Source organism: Corvus hawaiiensis, chromosome 4 (assembly GCF_020740725.1).
Source record: "Corvus hawaiiensis isolate bCorHaw1 chromosome 4, bCorHaw1.pri.cur, whole genome shotgun sequence".
NCBI lineage: Eukaryota > Metazoa > Chordata > Aves > Passeriformes > Corvidae > Corvus > Corvus hawaiiensis.
In genome coordinates this window covers 41482034-41498100 of record NC_063216.1, presented here as the reverse complement: position 1 = coordinate 41498100, position 16067 = coordinate 41482034, and the positions used below count along the sequence as shown (strand labels likewise).

Below are 16067 nucleotides of genomic sequence, written 5' to 3'. Positions count from 1 at the left end.
TGCCTAGCCACTAGAAAAGTAAATAAAATTAGAAGCAAGGATTGTTTATGATTAAAAAACCCAGGAAACATACCCAACATAAAACAACAAAAAGCCAAAAGAACAGAAAAAAATGAACAAAAGTCACATGAAAGTAAGATTTATTCTAGTTTGGACTTAATTTGGGTATAATTTCATATGCTAACTAATTATCTGAAACACTTCCATCTGGGGAGATACTTCTATTAGGAATGAATGCTATTTTCCCCTTAGTTCACATTCTTCCCCCGCCCCCCCCCCCCCCCCCCCCCCCCCCGTCCCCCCTTAAGTGATTCAGACTTATCACCAGGATAGGTTCCTTTAAGAAAAATAATTTTGAACTTTTGTCATTTCAGTTGTTGGTTTAGTGTTCTGCATCATTTCAAAAGCAGGGATTTTCATTACTGTTACGATTGCCCTACCACCACAGTAAGATGTGACTTTACTGTGATCTCATTAATAGAATAGAAATCAGGAACTGACAGAGTGAATGTGATTAATTCCTGTTGCTGTTCCTTGGGGCTACAGGGAAGCAGGGTGATTACGTGCCCCCTCATAGCTCAAAAGAGGTGGAAAATCCAGTTCCAGCAGGAGACCCCACTAGGATGCTGCACAATAGGGAGGAAAGTTGCTGTCAAAGTTGGAAAATGAAATCTGGAGTTTGTAATTCTGTCAGACAAACAAACAAGGAGTGTTGGGCAGAAAGTAGAGATGAAATTGGAGCATTCATGGTGGAGCATTCTGTGGGCTTCTGAAGGAAAGAGAAACAGAGGCGATCCCCTGCTGCCATTGCACCCATGGCTTGCAGAAGGGCTTTCAGGGCAGACATCACCTCTTGTTCTCTTCTCCTCTTGTCAGGCATAGCAGTGACGACCTTTTATATTTTGCTGCAGAAGGCCCTCAGGTGGCTGGTGGTGGTGTGGAGTGGAAGAAACAATTATGTCAGTGATGTGCAGTGTTCCATTGCTCATTCTCCCCATACTGTGCAGCAGCTGGTGTTAGTCAAGCATCTCCTCCACCGCATGCACCTTCACCACCCAGCTGTTCCTCAAAAGCTGTGCCTTCCAAAGCAGTACCAAAGACTAGGACTTCGCAAGCCGACACGGCAGACATGGAGTGCAAGGTGAAGCAGGCTTGGGAGCCCAGGGCAGGATAGGATCCAGGGCCTGGACAGTTGTTTCCCAGCAGGCTCTGTCCCTGCTGGCTTCCTTCTTCACCCCCAGCCATCCTTGGGATTCAGCAAAGCCTCAGGTCTGGTTGGCCCAGGCTGGCGACAGCCTGCACATGGCTCAGCCTCCCTGTCCCAGAGCATGCTCAGCCTGTGTCTTGCTGGGCATTGGTATGAATGTGACAGCTCACACACTTATACTGCCATCACTAATGCCAGTGTCTGCTGTGTATGTCTGTGCAGTTCCTGCCCTCAGTGATTACAGAGTGTTTCTGGACTGCTGCAGCAGTCCCACCGCTCAGCTCTGTGGCTTCCTTGGAAGCAGGTGCCAGTAGGACTGCTATCAGTGGAGGTGGCCCTGCTGCATGGAACTACTTTCCTCTTCCTCTTTTCTCTTTGCCTCATCTTGGAACTAGGCACTGCAATTTGAAGTTAAAAATCTGGAGTGTGTCCAGAGAAGGACAACAAAGCTATTGAATGGTCTGGAGTACAAGTCTTATGAGGAACAGCTGAGGGAGGTGGGGCTGTTTAACCAGGCAAAAAGGAGCCTGAGGGCGGCTCTCAACACCTACCTCAAGAGGCTGTAGCCAGGTGGGGGTCAGTCTCTTCTCCCACTTAACGAGCAATAGGACAAAAGGAAATGTCCTCAAGTTGCAACAGGGGAGATTTATACTGGATATTAGGATAAATTTCTTCACCCAAAGGCTGGTCAAACATTGGAACAGGCTGTCCAGGGAAGTGGTTGAATCACCATACCTGGAAGTGTTCAAAAGAAATGTAGATGTGGTGCTCAGAGAGACAGATTAGTGGTAGGCTTGGTAGTGCTGGGTTAAATGGTTGGTCTCCATGATCTTAGAGGTCTTTTTCAACCTTAGTGATTCTACAGTTCTAAAAAGGTTAGCTGCAACCTCTTTAAAATGCAGATCATGAATCCTCCTTGTGGCCTGTTAATAAGCTAGCTTTTGTGTAGGTTTCGGGGGTTCTGGGGTCCAGTCGGGATGGCCGGACATAGACGGTGACGGATGGAGACGAGCGATCTCTATAGGCAGGTCTTGGGACACAGCCGGTTTATTGTAAAGGGCGTGGGTATTGGGGCACTGCTCAGAGCTGGTAGACTCAGCTCTGAGCAGGCCCATGAGAGCAAGAGAGTGAACGGGTGAGAGAGAGAGTGTAAGAGCAAGAGTAAGAGCAAGAGTAGAAGTGGAAGAGAGAGAATGAATAGAAGAGAGAGAATGTCTGAAGTCCTGGTTACAATACAATAAATCATCTTCTGTACTGAATATTCTAATTGTCACTAACCAATCTAATACAAGATACAAATCCTATAGCATTTACATACAGCCTATAAGAGTTCTTATATTACCATAGAGTGTTACATCTTAACTTCTAAAAACTACTCTTTGGACCCCTTCTGCTGAGCTAGTAGGGTCTGCTCTGACCCTTGGACCTGTTTGCAAGCAGAGGGTATTGTTCCATCAAGAGGGGATTACTTCAGTCGGCCATACCATTGTTTTCTAGTTGTTCAGTAACTAAGACCTGGTATTTCAAAAGTGGCTTTCATTTCGATGTTGCCTGTAGTTTTCATGTTCCCAAAATCTTTTGTCAGGCAATCATATTTCCAAGGCTTTCCTGTTTCATCTTCCCCAACACTTTTGTATCTTATTTGCCTTATTTATTCAAACCAGGTTTGTTTGTTTGTTTTTGAGTATTTAGATAATTTTTGATGTTGACACATAAATCCTTATTGTTGTTGCCTCAGGTGCTGTTGGTCACAGCCAAGTGCTCTTATACCTGCTCTTGCCTGGCTATGAATGCAGGAAAATTTGAGTTATTCTGCCCAATGAAATGTATTTTTATTATTTAGATTTTCACTGTGCCATTTCTGAACTGTTGCAAATGGCTCAGAAAGTATTCTAATTAGGGAAACTATTTCTACTCGGTTCACAATGGATCTGTATCTGAAAGAGGGAGAATCCAGTGAACTTTGGTATTTATTCATCTTGCATGTGAACAGCAACACTATAATGAAAGGAAATTAGTTGCAGTTCAGAGGTATGAAGAAAGGAAATGCAGCTCTTCCTAGTAATGCACTGTGGTTAAAAGAAAACATATTTAGTGGCTTGCTTTGTGAAAATTACATGACTACATAAAAAGGTGTTTGAAAATCAAACATTTTTCTCCTCCTTTTTTTTCTCCTCCCATATTACTAAATATGAGAGCTCTATTGTTAGGCTCTAGCTTTAGGAAGTAATTTTTTAAGCGATCTTGTGTTCTAAATTTGGATTTTTCTTACATTTGGGTAAAATGCAGTATTTCAGAGTAATTAATCTGTTTGTGTCTAGTTTATTCTGGGGACTATAGCCATATTTTAAAAAAGAAGCTATGAGGTCATAAGAGTTTTATGAAATAGGCCATTGATGGAAAAAGCATAGGGTGAAGCAGCATTCATGTAGGCAGTGTTGGGAGTGGATTTTGGCACAGAAGTGGCACCCACACCAAATGTGGAGATCAGCGTGCCTTTCATTCTGCTGTCTTGGAGCACTGCTTGGTAAGGAGATATCAGCTGCCAGTAATCAGGTATTGATACCTCTAAGATTTGGGGATTTTTGGTATTGAGAGCTTAAAAAGTGTATGGCTTTAGTTCTTGTCTTCCATAAAGAGGAATCTTACCAGAAGTGGTTAAATTGTTTTCCCATGTTCTTTATTCTCTGTCTCTGTTAGCAGTATTAGTAGTTATTTGTTGAATCCAGTCTGACAACAGCAAATGATGGTTATGAAAGAGTCACATAGTAGTCTAGTACTAGAGTCATGCAAGAAATGACTTGTGAAAGGGCATCGGAACATCTAAATATCCTGTATTTGCATTTTGAGGGGTTCAGTGGCTTGTACTGAGGATTGTCAGGTTGCAGTGTAGATGGATGGCTGCTATCTCAGACACAGAACTATTCAATATTGGACTACTTAATAGGAAGAGAATAAAAAAAAGTAAGAATTTGAGAGAATATTTTTATGATACTGTTTGCTTCCTTATGTACAAGCTCTTTTTCAGATTTAAATTTTACTGGCAGTTTAACTTTTTTCCTTGCCTGATCCTTTCTTCCTGGGTCTCTTAGTCTGCTTTGGTTAATATGAAAGCAGTTTTTTTTCCTGTCTTGTAGTTCTCCTAAAAAGCCTTGCTGGGGTTAAGTCTATCTTTGCCAAAATCGATCTGTATGATTTACTCAGTTGCTCCATTTTTAGATTTCTTCCTGCTCTGTGGGAGATGCAACAAGCAGAATCCTCATTTCTATGCAGAATCATAAATTCTGTAGCATTTCTAGTGCATATGTTCCAAGTCAGGCATAACGGGGAATTGTACCTTTGCCTGCTACATCCAAGCTGAAAGTTGGGCTCAGCAGGACACAGACATATGCTTTTCTTATTTCCCCTAGCTACTTTTGGATATCTGTGCTGGATGAATATAACCTGTTTCAGAGTCAGAGGATTGTGGGGACTTGTCTGCTGTGCACTTCCCTTAGAACTGAGGCTACTTGAGAGAGTTGTTTTAGGATTTTTGGATCCTGAGAGGGCTAGAAATTTTTGATATGTAGAAGGACTTGCAAACTTTGACAGGGAAAAACTGAAATGCCCCAGACACTTGAGGAGTAACAGGGCACTGCAATGTGGACAAAGTGTTTAGAGTGATTAGATACTTGTAAGTATCTGCAAATCTGGTTCTCCCTGTAAATGAATGTCGTAAGTAGCCTGTGGTGATGAATAGGAGCATGGATAAGATTTCCATGCACAGAGTGGATTTGTCCATGATTTACTGAATACTGCTAAAATTCTCAGAAAGAAGACTTAGCACTTTATTACGTAGCACTTAGCCCAGGAAATTATGGTCTTGACTAGAATGTCATGGCAGGACCACAGAACAAATATAGAATAATAACTCTTAACCAAAAAAGCACTGTAGTAGATGCTTTCCGGACCACTGGAGAAAATGATATCCCAGAATGAAGTAGAGAAATTCTGGTGATTTCAGTAGAATGCTGATGATCTTCCCAATGCCACTGAGAATTGCAGACTTACAGCTTCTCTGAATCAGGCTGTGTCAATACAGTTTTAACTTGCATTTATTGGAAATGCTTGCACCCAAGCGCCTGTAAAGCTATTGAACAGCAAATTATTTTTTAGTTCTTATTGTAGAAAATAAAATGGATAGCCACTTAAGCTTACAGAGTATTCATTAGTCTTAAACCTGTGAGCTACAGGAATAAGTTTTGAAGGGCCCAAACAAATGGAGAACTAACATTCATATCTGTGAAACATCCTTCATATCTCAAGCCATTCACAAATTTGAGTACTATCTTAATCTGCTCCTGGGTTTGGTTTTCCCATCTGGAGTTGTCCTTAAGAAGTAAAGTGATACATAATTCAGATCCTGAATTCTAAAATACAATCGTTCTTCCCAGATACCATATAACTTCTTAAGGGGATCACTGGAAGCTTGTGCCATGAAAAAGTACACTATGTAGGTTCATATTTCAAGCACTTTTGAACATGTGTTACAAGTATCTGATGACATGAATTCACAACTGCTGGTGCATATTTTTGTGGTGTCACTAGACCTTGGTTGTGTCCAGGTAAGTCTTCAGTGCTTATTAAGTCTCTCTTGTATCTTGTCCATTATTAACAATCCAGCCTATGTAAATAATGATAATTTGAGAGAGAATTCTAGGTTTGGTTTTGCTGGTATTGCAGTGATACAGCTTTTGTTGGCACCTGCCTTCTTCTAGTTAGACTGGCTATAGATTTTGTTTGCTTTTCTTTCATACAAATAGCCTAAATAAGAACAAGAGTAATGTTTGGTAGAAACAGAAGGTAATTCTGTAATTTTTTTAAAAAGTAGAGTTAGTTTGGTGTTCCATATGATACTCTGTATACGGGAAATCTATAAAATGTGCTCAAAGAGAATCAGAAATATTTCTGAGATTTTTTTCTCATATTTTTTTTATTAATTATTTCATTTGAAAGATAGCTCTGTAGCAAATTAAGTGTAGTTGTTTTCTGACTGTGCTGCTTCATGGTCCTGTTTGAGTTGAAAATCTGAATTGAAGTAAGAGCCGTATTTTTGTCAGTCTCCCTGTGTTAATTCAAGCTACTGTTTACAGATGCAGTTCTGCAGCACAAAAGGCATTGGACTTTTTGGTGGAAAGGCTGAATAAGCAAGCCTGAATGTATCTGCAATAATAATTGTGATCAATTTCTCTGCCTGGTAAAATGACAGAGGTTAGATTAGCATTGGGTTCTGCCACAAATTGCGGCTTTTCAACAGGGCTTAGTAATGTGTGTCTGCCTGTCTGTCACACTATTTGATACATGTCAGGCTCTTGCATAATCATTTCGTTGAATAAATAGGGCACTTGAAAATGTGTCAGAGAGAATAGTCACTCTACACACAGGCAGAGTGATCAACTTGATGATTTATCAGCCTCTTTGCTTTGCTGTTTCTATTAGACTGTGGTTTGCCCTATATATACATAGCTTTACTATCAAAATATATTCTATTGTTGTAATTCGTATGTTATTAAAGTTGAGTGATTTAATAATATCCTTATACAAAAGATGTTTTCCTTCCATGCTCCATAAAAGGAAATTTTTGAACTAGATTGAAACTGGGTTTTTTACATTTAGCTGTGCTTTCCATTTACTTTAACACATGCTTAGTTTTAAAGAAATTTCTGTTTGCAGATGTCACAATGCTTCAGTCCTGTGCAAGATGTTTTGCTGGCTACAAAGTCCACTGAAGATTGGTTGCTTAAGGCCCTTTTCACTCTACAAGTCACATTATTTTTTTTAAGCTTTGTTGCAGATCAGTTCATTCAACTCACACAGTAACAAACCTTCAGCTCCTAATTATAGTTCTATCAACCAAAGGGTTATTTTTGAGAAGAATGGGACGCAAGTGATGGACCCTGTTGTGTGCAGAGCCACCATAACATGCAAAATTTTATTTGTACAATTGTGGTGCTTGTATGTTTGTGTATCTGCTTACATCTGCATGCAGAAGCAAATCAGTTGCATTTTCTGTTTTTTAAAAAATGCATGGCTCCAACAGTAATCATATTTTATGGATGAAGCTCATTTGCATTAGGTTTAATTTTTGTTCATTTACCTACAATTATCATTGTAATTTCCTGAAAATTACAGTTTAGTCAAGAGGGACTTCAGGATTAATAATAGAGGGGTGAATGAATGCAGCATGTATGTTACTGCTCCAGCCATCTGCTATATGTTTATCCTGGGAGTTTCCACTCCGATTGAATCAGTACTGTCAACTTTGTGATCCCATCCAGTCTCTGACTACAGAAGTACAGAAAGAAATTCTGCTTTTGCATATTTGAAATTCTGCTTTTCAGGGTTAGCTAGCTTTGTCTGGTGTCAAGTGGTAAACCAGTCTGAGCTCCAAGGTTGCCCTGTGTGCCTTATGTCTGTCTTTCAGTGTGGACACTTTCTCTTAAATGAGCTTTTTAAATTTCAGTCATGATTCATCTTCTTGGAAAGGTTAGATAATCAGCTGCTGTGCCTTTCAGAAAACTAAATGTCTTGATATAATAGAAGAGAAGCAGACTTTGAACTCTCTGCTTGTGTCAGGACACACCAGGAAACTGCTATCTGTTCTGCTCCTCAGATGGTGGGAGGTAACATCTTGTATCTGGACAAAGTATGGAATTGCTTATGAATGCCAGGTTTGCTACAGTAGGTACAAACATTTTTGCAAGGAATTATTGCTAGGGAGCACTTTGGTTAGTGACATTATGCCCACAGATGTTTTTTTTTCTCTGCTAGGGGTTTTGTGGAAACTGAGCTTGCACATCCTTCAGGTGAAAGTCTGGTCTTCTGCCAACAACTTCAGTCCCTTAAGGGGGCAGGAAGAAATTCAACCATTATAGCATTATTCTAAGGGATAAAGTAGAAGTCCCTCAAAACCAAGGAGCCTATTAATATACCTAAAAGTATATAAGTAGCAAATATTTCAACTCAGAGTCAAAAAGTATGTAATTATGTTTTGGATTGTAAGTTCATCTCTAAAGTTAGTTGTGTAGCTGCCATGTAGTTAGAAGTTGGTTATTCTCCTGGCACATTCATTGAGAATTGGGCTTTGTAATTTTATTTTTTTTTTAGCCTAGCAAATGTTTAGATGCAACAAACACAATGAAGCTGATTTGACAAATCACAATAGTATAGCACTTTAGTGCTAGCACAATATATAGTTTTGTTATATATATATATATAGTTTTACTGTAGCACAATAGTATAGTTTTGCCACTGATTGCTGTCATGGGTTTTCCCATTTTTTGCCGTGTAGAATTTACTCATTTCTTCTTGTGAGGTATTTTCTTTTCTGTCGAATTTTTCATATTTTCTTAATGTAGTTAAATGCTTTCTAAGTCACATAATGGAATTCTATTGTAATAGAAAATTTTTATCATGATTAAAATATCTGATGAAGGTATGTTCTTGGTCTTCTACTGTGTCTGATATTTCACTTCTAGAGGTTTTCATGAATATATAGATCCACTTTTGACATATTAAGACTTCTTTTGCATATGATGTAGAAGCTGAAGGTAATATAATAATAACTGTGAGAGCAAATACACAGTTTGCAGTGAAATTTAATATTTTATAGCTTTCAGTTAGAAGAAAAGAAAATAATGTATTTTATAGTTATATGAAAAGATGATTTAAGTGTTTCAGCTCTTAATTTTCACTGTGTTGTCTGCCAGTTGGGGATTGGTTTACTTTTATTTTCATGATAAAAGCACGTTCATATGAAGTTTTCTTGCAGCTAGATATTTTTGGTTCTATACAAATCCTTGCTGCTTCTAGAAAATATACAATTGATTACAAATAAATGCTATCATAAAAAATTACTTATCATAAAATATAATCAAAAATTTAGGTTGCCAAGAAGGCATTAAGTCAAGAAAGAAACAACTTTTCAAAACTTGAAACGAAACATACCAAAAAAATTACCAGATCTTTGCTGGAAAACTCATTAAATTGCTTAGATTCAAATTTCTAATATAAGATTGTCACTCTTTTGTAAAATTCAACTTTCATTAATTGGTTTTTTCCAAATTCTTGTTCATTTATGTAGTCTGCCATATAGCGCAACACTTATTAGAATTGTCTGGTTTCAAATATTCTGCTGGTGAAGTAACATCAAGAACTGCTGAGCCATGTTAAGAGTAACTAATTCTCATGATAACTGATTTTTTTTTTTTTTTTTTATTGTGCTCTCAAATGAGAGCTCTAGTTTAGCTTGGGGAAAGATGCATTAGTGTAAGTATAGAGCTAAATACTATTATAAGATTCAGGAACTTTTAACTTATTTCCTAATAAGAAGAATATTCTTTAATCAGCAGAAATACATGCTGAGATATGCGTGTGTGCCTTCTCTTTAGCCCGCTTTCCTGATTTTTGCCTTAAGGATTCCTAAGAAGTATTCTTCCATTTCATGCAGACTGAACATTTCTTTGTAACAACATATTTTCTGTGAAAAAACCTTTTTCTGTCTGCCTCCTTAGCAGCACTTTTTTTTTTTTTTTTCCAAAATGTAAATATATAAATGAAAAAAGCCTAAGGGGAAAATAAGACAAAGTCTTAGAAAAATTATTAATGCCAGATATATCCCTAAAGCAACATAAAGGTGGAGAAATTAAGTAGGATGTATAATCTGTCTGGAGAGGAGTTGTATTTCTTGCTTTAGCCTGACTTCTGGATGGTCTCTTCAGACTCTTGCAAACCGTAGACCAGAGAAGACCTTGGTCTTAGCGCAGGTTGTGCTGGCGGCAGCAGGAACACCTCATAAGCCCTGTCTTCCTCATCAGCTTCAGTCTTGCACTCTACTGTCACACTGTTCTCAGCAAGTTGTCACACTGAATCTCAGTGCACTATTTTGTTCTGCAGGTGCAGATTAAAAACTGGCAAATCTGGTGCACAAACGGTAAACCTGTTTGGTGGTGTGGGAGACTGCACTGCTGTTCTAGGCTTTACAGAAGAACCTGGGAGATGCATCTTTTCCTTGAGACTTCAGCAATGAGGTTGTTAGCACTTCTTTCTCATGCTTATTTGAGAACAGTTGAATGTTTTAAAGCAACTGTCATGCAGTGGGGCATTATAGATACATGAAATGCAGAAGAATGTGGAATTTTGTTTGCGCCCTTATTTTCAGCTGATTGTTGGGCGTGCGTGTTAGTTTTCATGCCCTATATACCATGTGCAGTCTGAAAGGAGTCCTCCCAAAGCACCAATTACAATTTCTCTTTCCCACAAATACATGTGTAAACATGTAGTGACTTTTTTTCTTGAATGACAGCAGTCACTTCTGACAGTAATTGCTGCTTACAGTTTCTTATAAAAGTATAAGAAGTCCTCTATATGCTAAATTATATAGAAATATAATGTTGAAAAGTGGTTTTTTTTCCAATTGTAGCATGGAGCTGATGTGTCTAGTTGGTGGGAAAATACAGTAAAAGCTAAAAGGAATGTGTTATTAAGAAATCTGAGGATCTGTAAAGACATTCCTGCAAACAAATAATTTTCTGTTGGGAATTTTGTTTTCATTTTTGTTCTTGAATTCTTCTCTAGTAGAGATCATGTGAAAATGTGCTGGTTTACCCTGGTATGAAAACAGCTTTGAGTACATAAACGCAGTTTTGTGTTTATCTGAAATTAAAAGAAGAACTAAGCATTGTGCTCAGATAGTTCATGGCACAATTAACAGGAATTTTTAAGTATTGATATCTTGTAAGAATATAAACAGATATTCTTTTTCATTGGACCTACTAAGCACCATCCAACCAGTGTGTTATGAGCAGTAAATGAATATCCTTTTTGCTAGCCTGTAGGATATTACCATTGCTTTCAACTTTGTGGTGTATTACATGTTTCTTGATTCCTGAGTAAGCTGTCACAGGCTGCTCTCTGCCTGTTAAATGAATATATGCTATGAGAAGACACAACTCTATCCTGGCAACATGACTGCATTGTTACTGGTAATTTTCTGAATGTTTGTGACAATACAGACCTGTCTTTTTCTTTGTTTTCTTTGTTATTTTTATTTGATAAGCTTTTGATACTAGTAGTGTATTCCTTATACTTTGTATCAGTGGAACTAGTGAAGAATGAATTTGTTCTATGATGATATTCTGAAATGTATAAACATTTGGGATGCTGCATCCCATCTGACTTTTCTTGAAAATAATTTCTTTAATTTATCATATGTCCACAGTGGAGATGGGGGAGGAGGAGGGAGGAAAACTGTCCAGATTGAAATGCAAGTCTCTGTGTAGGCTTTTAATTAATTTCCCAAGAGAATGATATTGCAAAAAGGATGGAAGAGAAATGCTGCTAATGGTCCTAGTTGTGACACAGGGGAATATAGTGATGAACTTATAACCTGCAAACAAAATGGTGGCCTTTTGTTAGGGATGAGCTACATTTTGGGAGCTGAATTTTGTTTACTATAATCAAGATCCCAAATGGACAAACCCTCCTCATTCCAGCCTGGGGTTGCCTAGTCTATCAAAAGAGCAGATTTACTCTATACTCAGAGCAGATAGTGGCTGAGCAATAGAGATTTTGCACATCATGAGAAAAGATTCCATGATTCATTAGTGTAGTCACAGGACTGGTGCTGGCAGCAGAGAGCAGTCCCTTAGATGCCCTTGAGGAGAGAATGGAGACAGTCTTGGACATGTAGAGTTGTCAGGTAAACTGTTGAACTGCTGCCTTTGCTGCCTTTGGTCATGTGGCAGGATTTGATTTTCTGTTTTTTCTGTTTGTTTTGGGTTTTTCTTCCACTGCATGAATAAAAATGTTAAAACAACTTGATTCAGCTTTGCACATAACTGCACTTAAGGCTATGAGTCATGTGTCAGGACTAAACAATACCAGTCCTTCAGGCTCTCTGTTGTGCATTGTGCTGCTTAATTTTTCAGCTATGTAAATATTTCAGTCACTTCATGCTAAATGGCTGTTTTTCCTTCTTCCTGTGACCTTAACATTTTATAATCAAATTAAATTTTCCAGGACGGTTTTGTCAAATTGATCTAGATGTTGGAGTCTCTGGGATGTTTATCTTCAGCAGGATCTTTGAGAAAATACCATTTTTTGTAGTGTCTAATACTAAATGCTTTGAGAAGAGTTATTAATAGCATTAGGAGTCTCCAAGGAGGAAGGGTATAAATATGCCATAGTCCAGGTTGGCACATGGGCTTCTGAAGGACAGAAGCTGTGAAGAGGGTATGGAAAGACACATCAGTGTGAACAGCTCACCTCACTCAGAGTCTGGGAGGTACAGGACAGATGTGTATGCTTGTGTGTAGCAGAGCTTAGGCTGAGCTTTGAAGGAGTTTCTGATAAGGCTTATCACCAACTGAAAACAAAGTAATTTTACATATTTTCCTGAAGATGATTTTTGGCTGTATCAAGGAAAAATATCACTGCAATAGGGAAATATGAGATGCTGGATGAAACTTTCATCTTTTTCTATGGGTACTTGTTTCTGGAATAATCTTTCTGCTGAGATGGGCTCTAGTCCTCTGTTTTCAGATACAAATGAGGATCATAAGAAGCTCTACCACCAGATGTGTGGTGTTCTTCTGTTTCCTGAAGCATGAGGAGACTGATAGACAGGACATCACTGACTGTCAAACTCCAGATGTACTGTGACAGTATCACTGTGTGCTTGGGTGGTGTACAAATCCCATGTAATTAAGTAGTGGCAGTAGTGGTGTAGTGATGTGAAAAGAAATTTGTGTGCTTCAATATGATCAGTCCTGTGCTAACATAATACGCAGTATGACCTGGTAATAGACTCGTATGAAGCTTTTCAAGCAGTAACTCAAACTAAAAACTGATGGGTGAAGATTTTGGTATTTTTCTTCTGAGCTTTTCTTGAAAGGTATCCTGTCCTCAGCAGTGTGCATTCACAAAGGCAAATAGAGTGACAAGTCTTTACATGTGTTAGGCCTTTAAAAATACACATTTTATGGATGTTCAGCAAGCATAGCTGCATGATGAAAATAAAATGGCTTACAAGAGAGTTGGATGGCATTAGAGAATTAGAGGATCAAGTCTCTAGTCTTTTTCCTGGAAAAGTAATCTGTTCTGTACAGGTGAACAGGCCCTGGTGATGAAATGATGCAGATATATGGAACAGAGGACAGAATGGGAAAAACTTGTTTCCCAGGGATGGACTGCAACTCATGAAGTTAGGGTTGAATACGTTTCCATGCAACAATGAACAAGACTGACAAATCATCCTAATAGTGTATTTCTCATCTCTTCTGAAGAAGCAATATTTCAGAATGAAACAAATTATATTTAATGCATACATTCAATGACTTCATGTGCAGCATGTGTCTCTGAATTTGTTATAGAAGATACTAATAAAAAAATTACAGTTTTACTGTATCTTTAGTTCTCTTCATTTCATATGTTTTGATGCAGTCACTACTTCACTGTTAGAAGCTGTATTATCTCATATTCCTCTCAGTGTTTTGTGTTTCTATTGGACAATTTAAGATGCCAACTCTTCTGCCAGTTCTCTTTGCTTTTGTTAGATCTGAAAGTGTAATAATCCAGAGAGAGGATGTTATTAATTAACATAGTCTTTTTCAAGACGACCTATAGAATCTATACTTAAAGCAAGGATACTGGTTGTAGATTAATTAAGTTTTTAAAACCTAATTGTGGTAACCTCTGCTTCAATTATAACTCAGACTAGTGGTTTTCTGCTAGGAAGAACTGTATAATAACTCAGCAAATGATTCATCAGTTGATTTATTGGAAACCAAGGGCAGGTATGTTAAAAAGATACTTCTAAAGGCAGTAAAAGAAGGGATGCCCAGTAGTAAAGAGCTTGAACTTTTGGGATTTGGTGGGTTTTTTTCTTTGGTTTTTTTTTTTTAATGTTGTTGCTAGATGTCTCTGTTCTTGATCTTCTACTTCTGCTGGTATGGCTTGTTTGCTTTCTTTTCTTGTGAAGTTTCTGATGTACTGAAGTTTTATTTAGCCATTGCAGTCTGCTTTGATGCACTTCTTTCAACATGCTATTAGATTCTGAAAACTTTCTGATCTTAAACAGCTTGTCTTGCCTATTTTCACTACAGAGTATGCCAAAATAAACCAATTGAAGTATATTTACACTTACACTACCTTATTTATGAAGTCAGATTGGTGGTTTTTAGGTTTCATTCTTATTTTAGTAATTAAAAATGACTTGAATATTCTCAGTCACCAATATTCAGTTTATTCATTACTAAGTCATTATAACTTATCACCTAAAACATCATAATACCAAGAGACTTCTACCTGGCAATAAATGTTACGGAGGTAGGGCATTATGTAGTATGGTATAGTGTAGCACAGCATAGTTAGTTGCAAGTCCAATTCTGCTCTTCTTCCCAGAGATGGGAGTGCCCTGAGGGTTTTTTTGTAGCTCTCTCTCATCTCCCATCATGTCTTGATTTGGAAAGAAATTTTCACAGAACAAAACTTCTGGCTGGACTATGCCTCTACTTTCCAGTTCCTCAGATGATAAGGAGGCTTCTTTGAATTGCATGGTGTTTTATTGCATAGACTGTTTTTAAATGAAAACAGTCTCTGGACTGCTTTAATTTTCATTGAGGACCTGTTGTGGCCAATGCACTGAGTGTAAATGTGAATTTTACCCCTTTTCCCCTGCTTGTGCTGGGCTAGGATGGAAGATTTAGCCTACAATTTGAGGATGCAAAAATTCTGAGCATCTGTTTTGAAGCGACATAGTGTTGAAAGAGCCATTTTCAGTATTGTGAACTGGTTAACGTGGTTGAATTTTTGAACTTTCAGTAGAACTCCATGGATCATGGATTGCCAAGTACAATGGTGCTACTAGGTGAATATATCAACAAGTTAAGCCAGCTGTTATGGTGGTTAGAAAACCTCTGCTAAAGCAAGCCAATGGTAAAGATAAAACAATTGAGTTGAGAAGAGGAGGCTCAGGGGAGACCCCATCACTCTCTACAACTCCCTGAAAGGAGGCTGTAGCCGGGTGAGGGTTGGTGTCTTCTCCCAGGCAACCAGCAAGAGAAGAGGACACTGCCTTAAGCTGCACCAGTGGAGGTTTAGGTTGGACATTAGGAAGAAGTTTTTCCCAGAAAGAGTGATTGGGCATTGGGATGGGCTGCCCAGGGCGGTGGTGAAGTCACTGTACTTGGAGGTGTTTAGGAAAAGACTGGGTGTGGCACTCAGTGCCATGGTCTGGTTGACAAGGTGAGGTAATGCCATAGGTTGGACTCAATGATCTCAAAGGTCTTTTCCAAACTAGTTGATTCTGTGATTAGTTGCCAATTTATGAATCTTTCAGAAACGCAATTTTCTGAGGTTTAAGTAATAAGTTTTTTGATGTTTTTACTTACTCATTTTCCTGCAAATATTGCGTTATAAAACCAGTCTGATATTTGGTGGCCTGGTTGGAGCGCAGGAGTGGATCACACAGATTTTGTCTCTGTGGCTGAATTTCATGAGATAGAACTAAGGGGAATATGAACCTCATAGTTCTGCCTCTACAGTTTACGTATTTCATCATCAAAGGGCAGATTGTATGTCAACGGGCAATATGGAGGAAGGCATAATAAATGTGTTATAGCTCTGTCAGTGATGACTCTCGAGATTTTGATGAGGAGGGTGGTAATGTCTCTCTCAACAGTTCTTAACAGACTGGAATGAAGTTGGGTTCTCCTAGGCAGAACTGTAATAAAATATAGGCATTCTAAAATTTGTTTAGTTAAAAAAACCTGCAAAAACAACAACAAAACCCCCAACACATTAGGAGTGTGAGATTTATGAA

At 38.3% G+C, this 16067-nt stretch overlaps 1 protein-coding gene across 2 annotated transcripts in view; it reads left to right on the top strand.

Annotated features, from left to right (window-relative positions):
- The window catches only part of NAV3 (neuron navigator 3), a 531757-nt gene that overhangs the window by 103290 nt on the left and 412400 nt on the right, over positions 1-16067 (top strand). The gene's annotated exons all lie outside the window — the stretch shown is intronic.